Source organism: Rattus rattus, chromosome 9 (assembly GCF_011064425.1).
Source record: "Rattus rattus isolate New Zealand chromosome 9, Rrattus_CSIRO_v1, whole genome shotgun sequence".
NCBI lineage: Eukaryota > Metazoa > Chordata > Mammalia > Rodentia > Muridae > Rattus > Rattus rattus.
Genome location: NC_046162.1, coordinates 28694675 through 28705705, shown reverse-complemented (window position 1 = coordinate 28705705; position 11031 = coordinate 28694675).

Here is an 11031-nt window from a genome sequence, read left to right as displayed (position 1 = left end):
GCCGGGATTGTGAGCTCAGCCGTTTGTTGGCGGCCTCCCCCTCCCCCTTTCGGTTAAGACCCTTCCAAGGCCTTGGCTACCCAGAACCCTACGCGCTCCACAGACGGGCTCGCCTCGCCCAATCATGAGAGGCCCAGCGTCCCCGGCCAGCCAATCACAGGCACGCCCCTCGGCTCCTCCCACCCTCCACTCTAGCCGCGTGCGAGAATCCTGGAATCATCCGCCATAGCCCGGGCCGAAGCTCTTGTGTCCCATTTTCCACGCCTCTTCACTCTCCCTCTCTTCCGTATTCTCTAGGCCTTGTTCTTGGTTACCCCGCCCCCTCCCGGAGTGCGACAATGGCGTTGCCCAGGAAACCCTTATGCTCTTCGCCTTTACCAAGGATCTCCGAGGATGAAGGCGTGGACCTTTCTTGCGGACTGGGCCCACGGCTTCGTGTCCTCATTAATCCCGAGTCTGTTAGGATCTTTTAGACCTTGTCAAGTATGGAAACATCTTGGACCTTATCACCGACCGCATTAATTGATCTTACTGGAACTGCTGCTTGACTAGGTATAACTGTTTACTGGTTGAATTTTCAATCACTCTACTTCCAAAATGCGACCCAGGTTTATCCACTTTTGAGGTTCCACCCGCCATTATCCTGGCCCAAGCTTCCATCATCCTTCGTATCTTCCGTATGGATGTTGCAGTACTCCTGTAGTCTTGCTCTTCACCTATGTCTCACTACTCTCTGACTGCCTGTAGTTCTGAAAATACAAGTCTAACGCTGTCACATTTCCCCCAAATCTTTCTGCGGCTCCCACTTGTTATGAGATAAAAGTCCGAAATTCTTACCAGGCAGAGCCTGATAAACCTGGTTAGTAGCTTAGGCTCTACCTACAGGTTTGTTTGTTTGTTTGTTTGTTTGTTTGTTTTTTGAGTTATCTATTTGCCTCCAGCTGCCCGTCACACCATTCTTTTTCATCACAGGACGCTTTAGCAACTCAAGCATTTATGTCTGTAACTCCGGCTTATTTTTCACATTGGAGCAGAACGGGCATTTCAAGAGAAAACGATGACTCAGCATCCGTTCGAATCTCTTTTATGCACTCACACCTGATCATAACCTTTGAAGTGCTTTCTCTGTGTGATTATTCTGCGCCTCTTCCAGCTGATTGTTACCTCCTTTGGGGGAAGACCTGCTTGTGTTTTGCTCATCACTGACTCTTCGACTGTTGAGTAATTGTTCCATAAATGTTTATCGAATGAGGAAATAAGAACTACCACAGCCTAATAGCAATACTATGTATATTAAGGGCTCATTTTTTTCCACGTGTGTACCTCTTCTTTTAACAAGGAGTGTGTTTAGTTTTCATTCAAATTTACCAAGTAAATGAGAAATTATCAACATTTAGTACATCACTAGACATCCTGACTAAAAGTTACAGCCCTATCTTGAGGAAGATGAAGAGTATATCCAAGGTCATCAAAAATTAATTTTTAAACCCTTTGTTGTCAGTTGTGCTAAATATAAATTCATACACTATACATGGAAGAACACAACATAAATGGAAAACTAAAGCTGTGGAATGTGCTTAGGAGGCTGAGGCAGAACGGTTGTCACAAGTGTGAGGCCAGCCTGAGATATATGTCAGTCGCTGGCTGCACTATGAGATTCTGTCTCAAATAGACCAAACCACACTAAACAAAACTGGATTTTTAAAAAAGCCTTGCTAGGTTCAACGCCCTAGCATCTCAAAAAAAAAAAAAAAAAAAAAAGTACTTAGCTTGAAAAATAGAACTGCCCCAAGATATGTGACAAAACAAAACAAAAACCTAACTGAATGGAAAGGAAAAAGACTACTCAGGCATTACATTGATAATTTAATATTTCTGCAATTTTTAAAAATTACATTTATGATATGTGTGGGGGATGGTATAATGTGTGTATGTGTGTTGGGGTCAGGGAGTTATGTACATGCCACAGTGTGGGTCCCCAGAAGCTCAGGTTGCCAGGCTTGGTAGCAAATGCTTTTACCCAGTGAGCCATCCTGCTGGCTTCTCGATATTTCTTTTTCATTTAGTGTTAACTACTGGAATAGCACATCAGAAAGATTTCAGAACAGCTGAGCAATGTTGCAGGGATCTCTGACCCCTGAAATTATTGTGTTTATTAGGGAAAAAAAAGTCTTTTAGTTGTGGTATGGCTCAGTCTTCGTACACACCTTTAATTCCTCTGGCTGTAATACAGACACACTCTTAGTACACACTTTTAATCCCAAACAATGAAGATAAAGTTAGTTTGTAAAAGGAAGCACCCATGTTTGAAAGTGATATCTAATTAAGGGACAGACAAAGTGACAAATCAGAAAAAAATAAACAGAATAGGATATGCCCAACTCTCTCAAGAAGAAAGAGAAAAGTGAGGTTACTTAGAGTATCTTAGAGAGAGGCGGCAGTTTTACTGGAACAGTTGTACAGAGACAGGTTAAAGAGAGAATAAGCTAGACACAGATGAAGACTGAACTAGCCAGACAATGAGAAGGAGCCAGAAACTTGTCAGTTAGTATGAGGCCAAACAGAGCAAAAAGTCAGAGGCCAAGAGAGAAGCCATATTGAATTAGTCAGTTTAGAGAAAGGAGATTGAGGCAGAGTGACTGAGACTCAGAAGCTGAGATTTATTATCTAGAGGCCTAGATAAGACTGTTTAGAGACTAAAAGCTTCAAAGACTAACCCTAGGTTAGCAGACTGAGGCAATAAACCTTAGAGACGACTACTACATCAGGTTAATACAAGCAACACTCTTAGTCAACAAGACTGCTGTACTCAGTAGTTTAATACATATATTCTTTTGAGTGGGACCAAAATGTTCTATAGGGACTGAATGCAGTGTCATAAAACTAGCAACATAACACCAGTGAGGATCCAAGTTATACAGTCTCTGACCACATGAAATTAAATTATAGGTCAATAAATAGCAGAAGGAAATTATAAAAGTCTGACAGTTTCTAAATAACTGATGGTTACAGAAGAAATTGAAAAATCAAAAAATTCTACCAAATCAAAGTTAATGGAAAATAATTGGAGCAGTTCAAAGGGAAATTAATAAAAGATTTGAAAGGAAGAAATATCCTTTAATTTAAGAAACTAAAAATGGGCCTATGTAAGTGAAATAGAGGGAGTAAAAAGTATCACAGAAGAAGTCAACAACAGCAAAAAAATAAAGAAAGCCAATGAAAATTTTATTTTGAAAAGAAAAAAATTTATTCTTTGATCTTTCAAAATATCTAGGCCACCAATCTTATCAAGATAATAAAGAAAAAAACGAAATAGAATGCAAGGTTAGTAATTAAAGTGGGAACATTCTGTACACTACAGAAAGACAAAAGTATTATAAAATAATATTGTAAACAACCTGTATCAACAGTTTATCTGACCCCTTAGATGAAATGGGATGAGTCATGAATGGGATGCACAGTGGAATTACTGAGTCATAGAGAAAAATGAGATCACTTCATTTGCAACAAAGTGGATGGAACTGGATATCATACTAAGCCAGATTGCACACTGTGCCCATTTTCTCTCACTTGCACAATCTGGATTGAAAAGCAAAGAAACACGAAAATAGAAGGATGTTTCACTCAGAATAAGTTTTTATTCATCAGAAACCATCTTTTGCTTTGGTGACAAGACAACTAAATTTTATCAGGTCAGGGTGTGTTCCAACATTGGAAAGGCAAGTTGAGAAGATGGAGGGGCAGTGAATTGGGAGGGAGCAAGTGAGGGAGATTAGGGGTGGGTGGTTATAATAAAAGTATATTGCATACTGGTTTGAAAATGTTATCAGAACTATTATTTTGTGCAATTACTATAAACTAGTGGAAAAAGCACACTCAGAAGTATAAAATTGAAGTATATCCTCTATATTAAGTAAAGACATCAAATTATGCTGGGCATAGGTGACACATGCCTGCAGTTCTAGCACTCAGGGGACCTCCCAAGAGTTTGTTAGGTTAAAACAGTTTTTACAGTAATGTTGAGACAATATTCTTTGGACCGTATTATATCGTGAGTGTTTTCTAATTACGAGTTGAAAGCCAACTAGGGCTATATAACGATACTGTGCTTCAGACTGGGACCATAGAGTGATTGTCCAGTATGCAAGAGGCCCTGGACTTGAATCCACGCATATGGCGTGAGCATGGTGTCCTGCAATCCCATTACTTTCACAGTGGGAGTAGGGAGGTCAGAAGTTCAAGGTCATCCTCAGAAGCACAACAAATTTGGGACCAGACTGAGTTATGGGAACTCTATCTCAAAACATAAGAAGGTCAGAATTTGGGGTCATCCTTCATTTATTTGGAGCTCAAGGCCAGCCTAAGCTACATGACATCTCTTCTTTAATGAAAGTGTTTATCAATAAAATAATCCTTAGATGAATGTGATGTTATCGGCAGTAGTATAAAGACACTGGCTAACAACATAAACTTCCACCTTCTGTCACTTACTGTGAAACCGTGAGTAAGACACTAAGTCTCTAAAGCCTGTTCCCTCAGCTATATAGTAACCACGTATTCTTAACTAGAGGGCAATGGGCACTGTATAGTAAAGGCTGAACCTAGCATCTGGTCCCCACTAAGGATCCAATGTGGGGCTCTTACTAGTGGTGAAGAATAGAAGTCAGCTGATAATGAAGCCATTTTCAAGCCTAGTAGAGTGGGAAGATGAAGAGGAATCTGGCCAAAATTCGAGGTGGACATGGAAAAGGCGATGTTCCTCTTCAGGCTTGTAAAATAGAGCCTACCTATAGTTATAAAGTCAAGATATGTGGAGTGTCCCTATTCAGATAACGCTATTCTCCTTAGTTCTGATTTTTACTGCAACTTCTCATTCTGAAATTCTTCAAAGACAGAACCATGTCTTCCAAATACTTTAACGGGAAGATCACATTCAGATTATATCTGTGATGAGTCAAACCCAAGTGTGTGGGAGTTGCTGGTGTTAGTCATCTTCAAAACCAAAATATCTTGGAGAAAAAAAAAAAAAACGATTTCCTTAAATGGTATAAATTCACATAATGTTCATGGTGGAACCTCTGAAAGTCTGAATTCCCTTCCCAATTTAATATTTCTTCAGTGGTGGTGTTATAATTAAAACTTTAAGGTTAAATTATCAAGGCCAGGAACACTGAGAAAGGCAAATAAAGCTTACAACTGAGTATAAGATAGGCAAGCTACCAGATAAGAAGAGGGGCCTCTGGGAAGAGAGAGTCTGAGCAGCCTCTGGCTGGTTCCCATGAGGCACTCTCTGAGCAAGATATACTAGGTATCATTGCCCTTTTCCCTAGTAAACTCCTCAACTTTATGGGTAGTTATATTTTCATGATAGTCTTTCAGCTAATGGGAAGAGAATGGATTGTGAGTAAAGGTGCTGTAGTTATTATTTTGTTGTTGCTATGATAAAATGCCATATCCAAACGCAACTGGTGGAAGAAGTGTTTATTTTGGCTTTTGGCTCTAGAGGGCTAGGAGTCCATGGCAGAGAAGCCTAGCAGCAAGTGACAGGCATGAAGGCAGCAAGTGGCAGGCAGGAAGGCAGCAAGTGGCAGCCATGAAGGCAAAAGCAAGAAGCTGAGAGTTCACATCTCCAACCACAAATAGAGAGCAGATAGCCAACCAGAAGTGAACCTATGAACTCTGAAAGAACATCTTCAGTAATGTGCTTTCTCCAGCAAGGTTGTACCATCTCCCCAAATAGTACCACCAACTAGAAACCACGTGTTCAAACACTTGAGCCTCTGGAACAGTTTTCATCCAAACAAACACATGCACGTGCGTGAGAGCTCCTCGCGCGCGCGCACACACACACACACACACACACACACACACACACACACACACACCCTCTGCCGGCTGTATGGAAGGAACCATCCACGACCACTCCGCAGACGGAGCAGCCCCTCTGCTCTGGAGGGTGTAACTACCTCCTACTTTTGCTTTCTCGCCTGCTAAAATAAACCTTGACTGCATGCTTACGTTACCCTCTCCCCATGTAATTTTTTTCCCATAGCTAAAATTAAAGAGGATGTCGTATTGAATTACAAGTGGGAAATAACTGGCTCAAGCAATCCACAAATCCCATACTGGATTTTCTTTTTCTTTAACGTCCACGTGAATATGCCAGCCAAATAGGACTCAAAGCAGGTTTCCAATTCCATGTTTTGATTGGCGTGAAGATTTCAAATTGACTTGTTTAGTAGCCCAGTCAATTTGTTCAGAAAACATTAAATTGAAGTATATCTTCCTATGGCTATCTAATTAGGGCCCACACTAACTATGAGGCACAGAGTTGCACAGGCCTATAAATAGCTCCTTGTTACATGGTATAATTTAGAACTCATCAAGCGTGCCTCTGCCTCCATATTAATTATATTTATATTGTTCCAGAATGTCTTAACACCTTACCTTTTAAAAATAGTTTTAAAACTGTGATTTAAGACCTGGAAAACATGCTGTGAAGAACAAATTCTTTGGGTTTTGGCTTTGTTTTTGCTTTTTAAATCAAACTCTACCTTGTAATCAGCGCTGCATATCTGAAGGATCTAAGCAGACTGTCAGTTGCCCTGGATGCCTCCAGGTTCTCTTTGTTCTCCTTCACCCCTCAGCCAAATTAATTTTCCTAAAACATTACATACCACAAAGCCAAGATCCTTAGCTCATACTTTAGCTTAAGTCCGAGTTGTCTTGTGGTTTGTTCTTTATTTTTTTTTCCCTACAGCCTGCTTGACATCTCTCTTTTGTATCTTCATATGCCCTTCCGTCCACCTATATAGCCTTTAGAGGAGCAAACCTCGCAGACTGGATGCAGTTTATAGACGGGGCTTTATTAGATTGGCTTACACATACAGTCAGGTAGTGGTAGCAGTCGCAGCACCAGTAGGGCAGCCCAACAATGGCCCTCTGCAGTAGTAGGGCAGCCCAACAATGGCCCTCTGCACCAGTAGGGCAGCCCAACAATGGCCCTCTGCACCAGTAGGGCAGCCCAACAATGACCCTCTGCACCAGTAGGGCAGCCCCAGTAGGGCAGCCCAACAATGGCCCTCTGCACCAGTAGGGCAGCCCAACAATGACCCTCTGCACCAGTAGGGCAGCCCAACAATGGCCCTCTGCACCAGTAGGGCAGCCCAACAATGGCCCTCTGCACCAGTAGGGCAGCCCAACAATGGCCCTCTGCACCAGTAGGGCAGCCCAACAATGGCCCTCTGCACCAGTAGGGCAGCCCAACAATGGCCCTCTGCACCAGTAGGGCAGCCCAACAATGGCCCTCTGCACCAGTAGGGCAGCCCAACAATGGCCCTCTGCACCAGTAGGGCAGCCCAACAATGGCCCTCTGCACCAGTAGGGCAGCCCAACAATGGCCCTCTGCACCAGTAGGGCAGCCCAACAATGGCCCTCTGCACCAGTAGGGCAGCCCAACAATGACCCTCTGCACCAGTAGGGCAGCCCAACAATGACCCTCTGCACCAGTAGGGCAGCCCAACAATGGCCCTCTGCACCAGTAGGGCAGCCCAACAATGGCCCTCTGCACTAGTAGGGCAGCCCAACAATGGCCCTCTGCACCAGTAGGGCAGCCCAACAATGACCCTCTGCACCAGTAGGGCAGCCCAACAATGGCCCTCTGCACTAGTAGGGCAGCCCAACAATGGCCCTCTGCACCAGTAGGGCAGCCCAACAATGGCCCTCTGCACTAGTAGGGCAGCCCAACAATGGCCCTCTGCACTAGTAGGGCAGCCCAACAATGGCCCTCTGCGTGCTGGAGAAGCCGAAATGTCTCAGCAGTCTGGTTGTTGAAGCCTGAAAGCTCCAAGCAATGGTACTGGTGTTGAAGTCACATTGGAAGGCCACAAGAACTAGCATCTGATGTCACAGCAAGATGGCAGCAGCAATGATAGATGCACATATACCGGAAAGAGCCACCACAGAAGGGTGCACAGCTCTCTTTATACCTGGGCTTCCTTGAAAAATTCTACCCTCTCAGCTCATCCTCTCCGGAAACACCCTAACAGAGAGCCCAGGGGTATGTCTTTGAGGTAAAATTCTAAGCCCCATCAAGTGGACAATCAAGAGTGACCCTGTGCACATCCTCAACCATTGCCAGAGTCTCTTTAGTTCCCGCCAACTGTGGGAATTGCTTTTGATTCCCCTAAAACCGAATAAATAGGATTTGAATGAGTTTTCCTAGTATTCTGAAAGCATGCCAAGGGCTCGAGGTTGAAAGGATATAAAGTACTCCATTTCTAAGTTCAGAGACATCGGAATTCACTGGTAGCCAGACTTGGTGGCATGTGCCTTTCATCTCAGCACTCAGGAGGCAAAGACAGGCAGAACTCTGTAAGTCTGAGGCCTCCAGAACAGCCAGGCGTACAGAGAAAGACTCTAAGTCTGTCTCAAAAAGAAAGGGAAAGGAAGGAAGGAAGGAAGGAAGGAAGGAAGGAAGGAAGGAAGGAGGAAGGGAACAAAGAAAGGAAGGAAGGAAGGGAACAATGAAAGGAAAGAAGAGAGGAAAGGAGGAAGAAATGGAGAAAGGAATGGAGGAAAGAAGGAAGGGAACAATGAAAGGAAAGGAGGAAGAAATGGAGAAAGGAATGGAGGAAAGAAGGAAGGAGGGAAAAGGAGAGGGAGGAAACAGAAAAGGAAGGACGGGAAGAAGGAAGGAAGAAGAAGGAAGAAAGAGAGCCCACAGTTAGTTTGTACACACTCCCTTGCAGGTTTGGTGACAAAAGCAAACCTGGCCAATATTCTTTATGTTACTTTTTGAAACCACATTTTAATTTATTTTTGCAGGTAGGAGTGAGCAGGAAAGTGAGAAGGCAACTCACAGGACTAGGTTCTTTTCTTTTAACTTTTGTTTCTTTGTGAGTTTTCACATCAGGCACCCCAGGCCCCTCCCCTCCACCTCCCCCTCCTCTCATATCCACCGTTTGCCCTTGCAACCACCCCCATGAAATAACACACACACACACACACACACACACACACACACACACACACACACCCCAGAGCATAGAAAACATCTCGTCGTGAAAGCTGTAGTATGTTAGTATGTTACAGTATGACCCACAGCAAATCCCTCTGTCCATACATCTTCATGTGCAAATCCTCATTGCAATGAGTCATTTATCTGGTTCAAAGTCTCTGGTTTCTGAGACACTGTCAATCAATATTGGAGGACTCTTCTGGGTTACCCTGTTGTTGCCTGTGTCGTGGGGATCCTGCAGCTTTGGAACAGCAGGACTGGCCCTTTAACACATCTCAACCATTCGTGCATGATTCAGATTCTGAGGTGGGCCAATTCAGAGCCCTGGATCTGGGCCTGGGTAGTAGCTGTGCTGGCCAACCTGGCTCTTCCTTATCCGCACTACCAAGGCAAGCTCTCCAGTACTTCTCCAGCTAGGCCACTCAAAGCTGTCCTTGGCTCACCTGCATCCGCACCTCCAGTGCCAGCTCCACCTGGCCGCTCAGTCAAGGTGCAGGGCTCACTCTTCAGGGTGCTGCAGCCTGTGAGGGGTTGGACCAGCTCTCCCACTCTCACATCCTGGGGGATAGCTCAATTGTGCCTTCACTATCAGGGCCAGCCTCATTGTATTACCCAGGCAAGGTGCAGGGCTCATTCTCCTGAAGGCTACAATTTGTGAGGGGGCAGAGCTAGCAGGCCCCACACCCACATCACCTTCAGAGTCAGCTCATCTGTGCCCACTCCACCAGGGCCACCAGCTCTACTGTGCTGCCAGACAAGGTGCAGGGCTCACTCTCCAGAGTACCGCCTCAATCGAGGGGCAGGGCCAGTCAGCTCTCGCTCTCTCACAACCCTGGGACTAGTTCTCCTGTCCGAGGCAGTACCCCTGACAGGAGGAGTGTGTCACCCCCTACACCCACACCTCCTCATAGCAGACAAGTGTCAGGACAAGCTCCCCTTTCCCACCTTGGGGTTGGCTCACCCTCCCACCCCCTCAGTCAGGGCCAGGCCTACTGTGCTGCTCAGGTGAGGTACAGGGTCAGCTCACCAGCTTTCATGACCCCAGGGTCAACTCTCACTTTAGTATGTTTGTGTAATTCCATGTAGTTCAGGGGCCGAACTCAGATTTTCAGACTTGGAAGCAGGTACCTTTACCCATGGAGACATCTTGCTGGGCACTGGTCACAGATTTTTTTTTAAATGTAGTCACTAATTACCAAGAAATAAGAAAAGAGTAGTTATTGGGAATACTTATATTATTTTACATGATTTATACCCTGGCGAATTAAGAATTAAAAAACAAAAAAACAACTGTTACATGTATGAAAAAAATAATTTATGGTCTTGGTAACTTGTTAAATGTTTATCAATTGCTTCCTATATGCCAGGAACTTTTCTGATATATATTTTTTCTTTTATTTGATATTTTTTATTTACATTTTAAATGTTATCCCCTTTCCTGGTTGGTTTCCCCTCCAGAAACCCGATATCCCAACCCCCACCCCTGCTTCTATGAGGGTGCTCCTTCACCCACTACCCACTCCCTCCCAACTCCCCGCCCTGACATTCCCCTACACAGGGGCATCGAGCCATGACAGGACCAATGGCCTCTCCTCCCATTGATGCCCAACAAGGCCATCCTCTGCTACATATGCGAATGGAGCCATAGGTTCATCCCTGTGTACTCTTGGGATGGTGGCTTAGTCCCTGGGAGCTCTGGGGGATCTGGTTGGTTGATATTTGTTGTTCTTATGGGGTTGCAAACCCCTTCAGCTCCTTCAGTCCTTTCTCTAACTCCTCCATTGGGGACCCCGTGCTCAGTCCAATGATTGGCTGTGAGCATCTGCCTCCGTATTTGTCAGGCTCTGGCCGAGCCTCTCAGGAGACAGCTGTATTAGGCTGCCAGGAACTTTTCCTAGCAAGAAGGACGGAGCCTTGAAAATATGCAGAACTTTGCATGGTATTATGCACTTGTAATCCCAGCATCAAGGGGAAGGGACTGAGTCAGACTGTTGTGAGTTTAGGGACAGCAT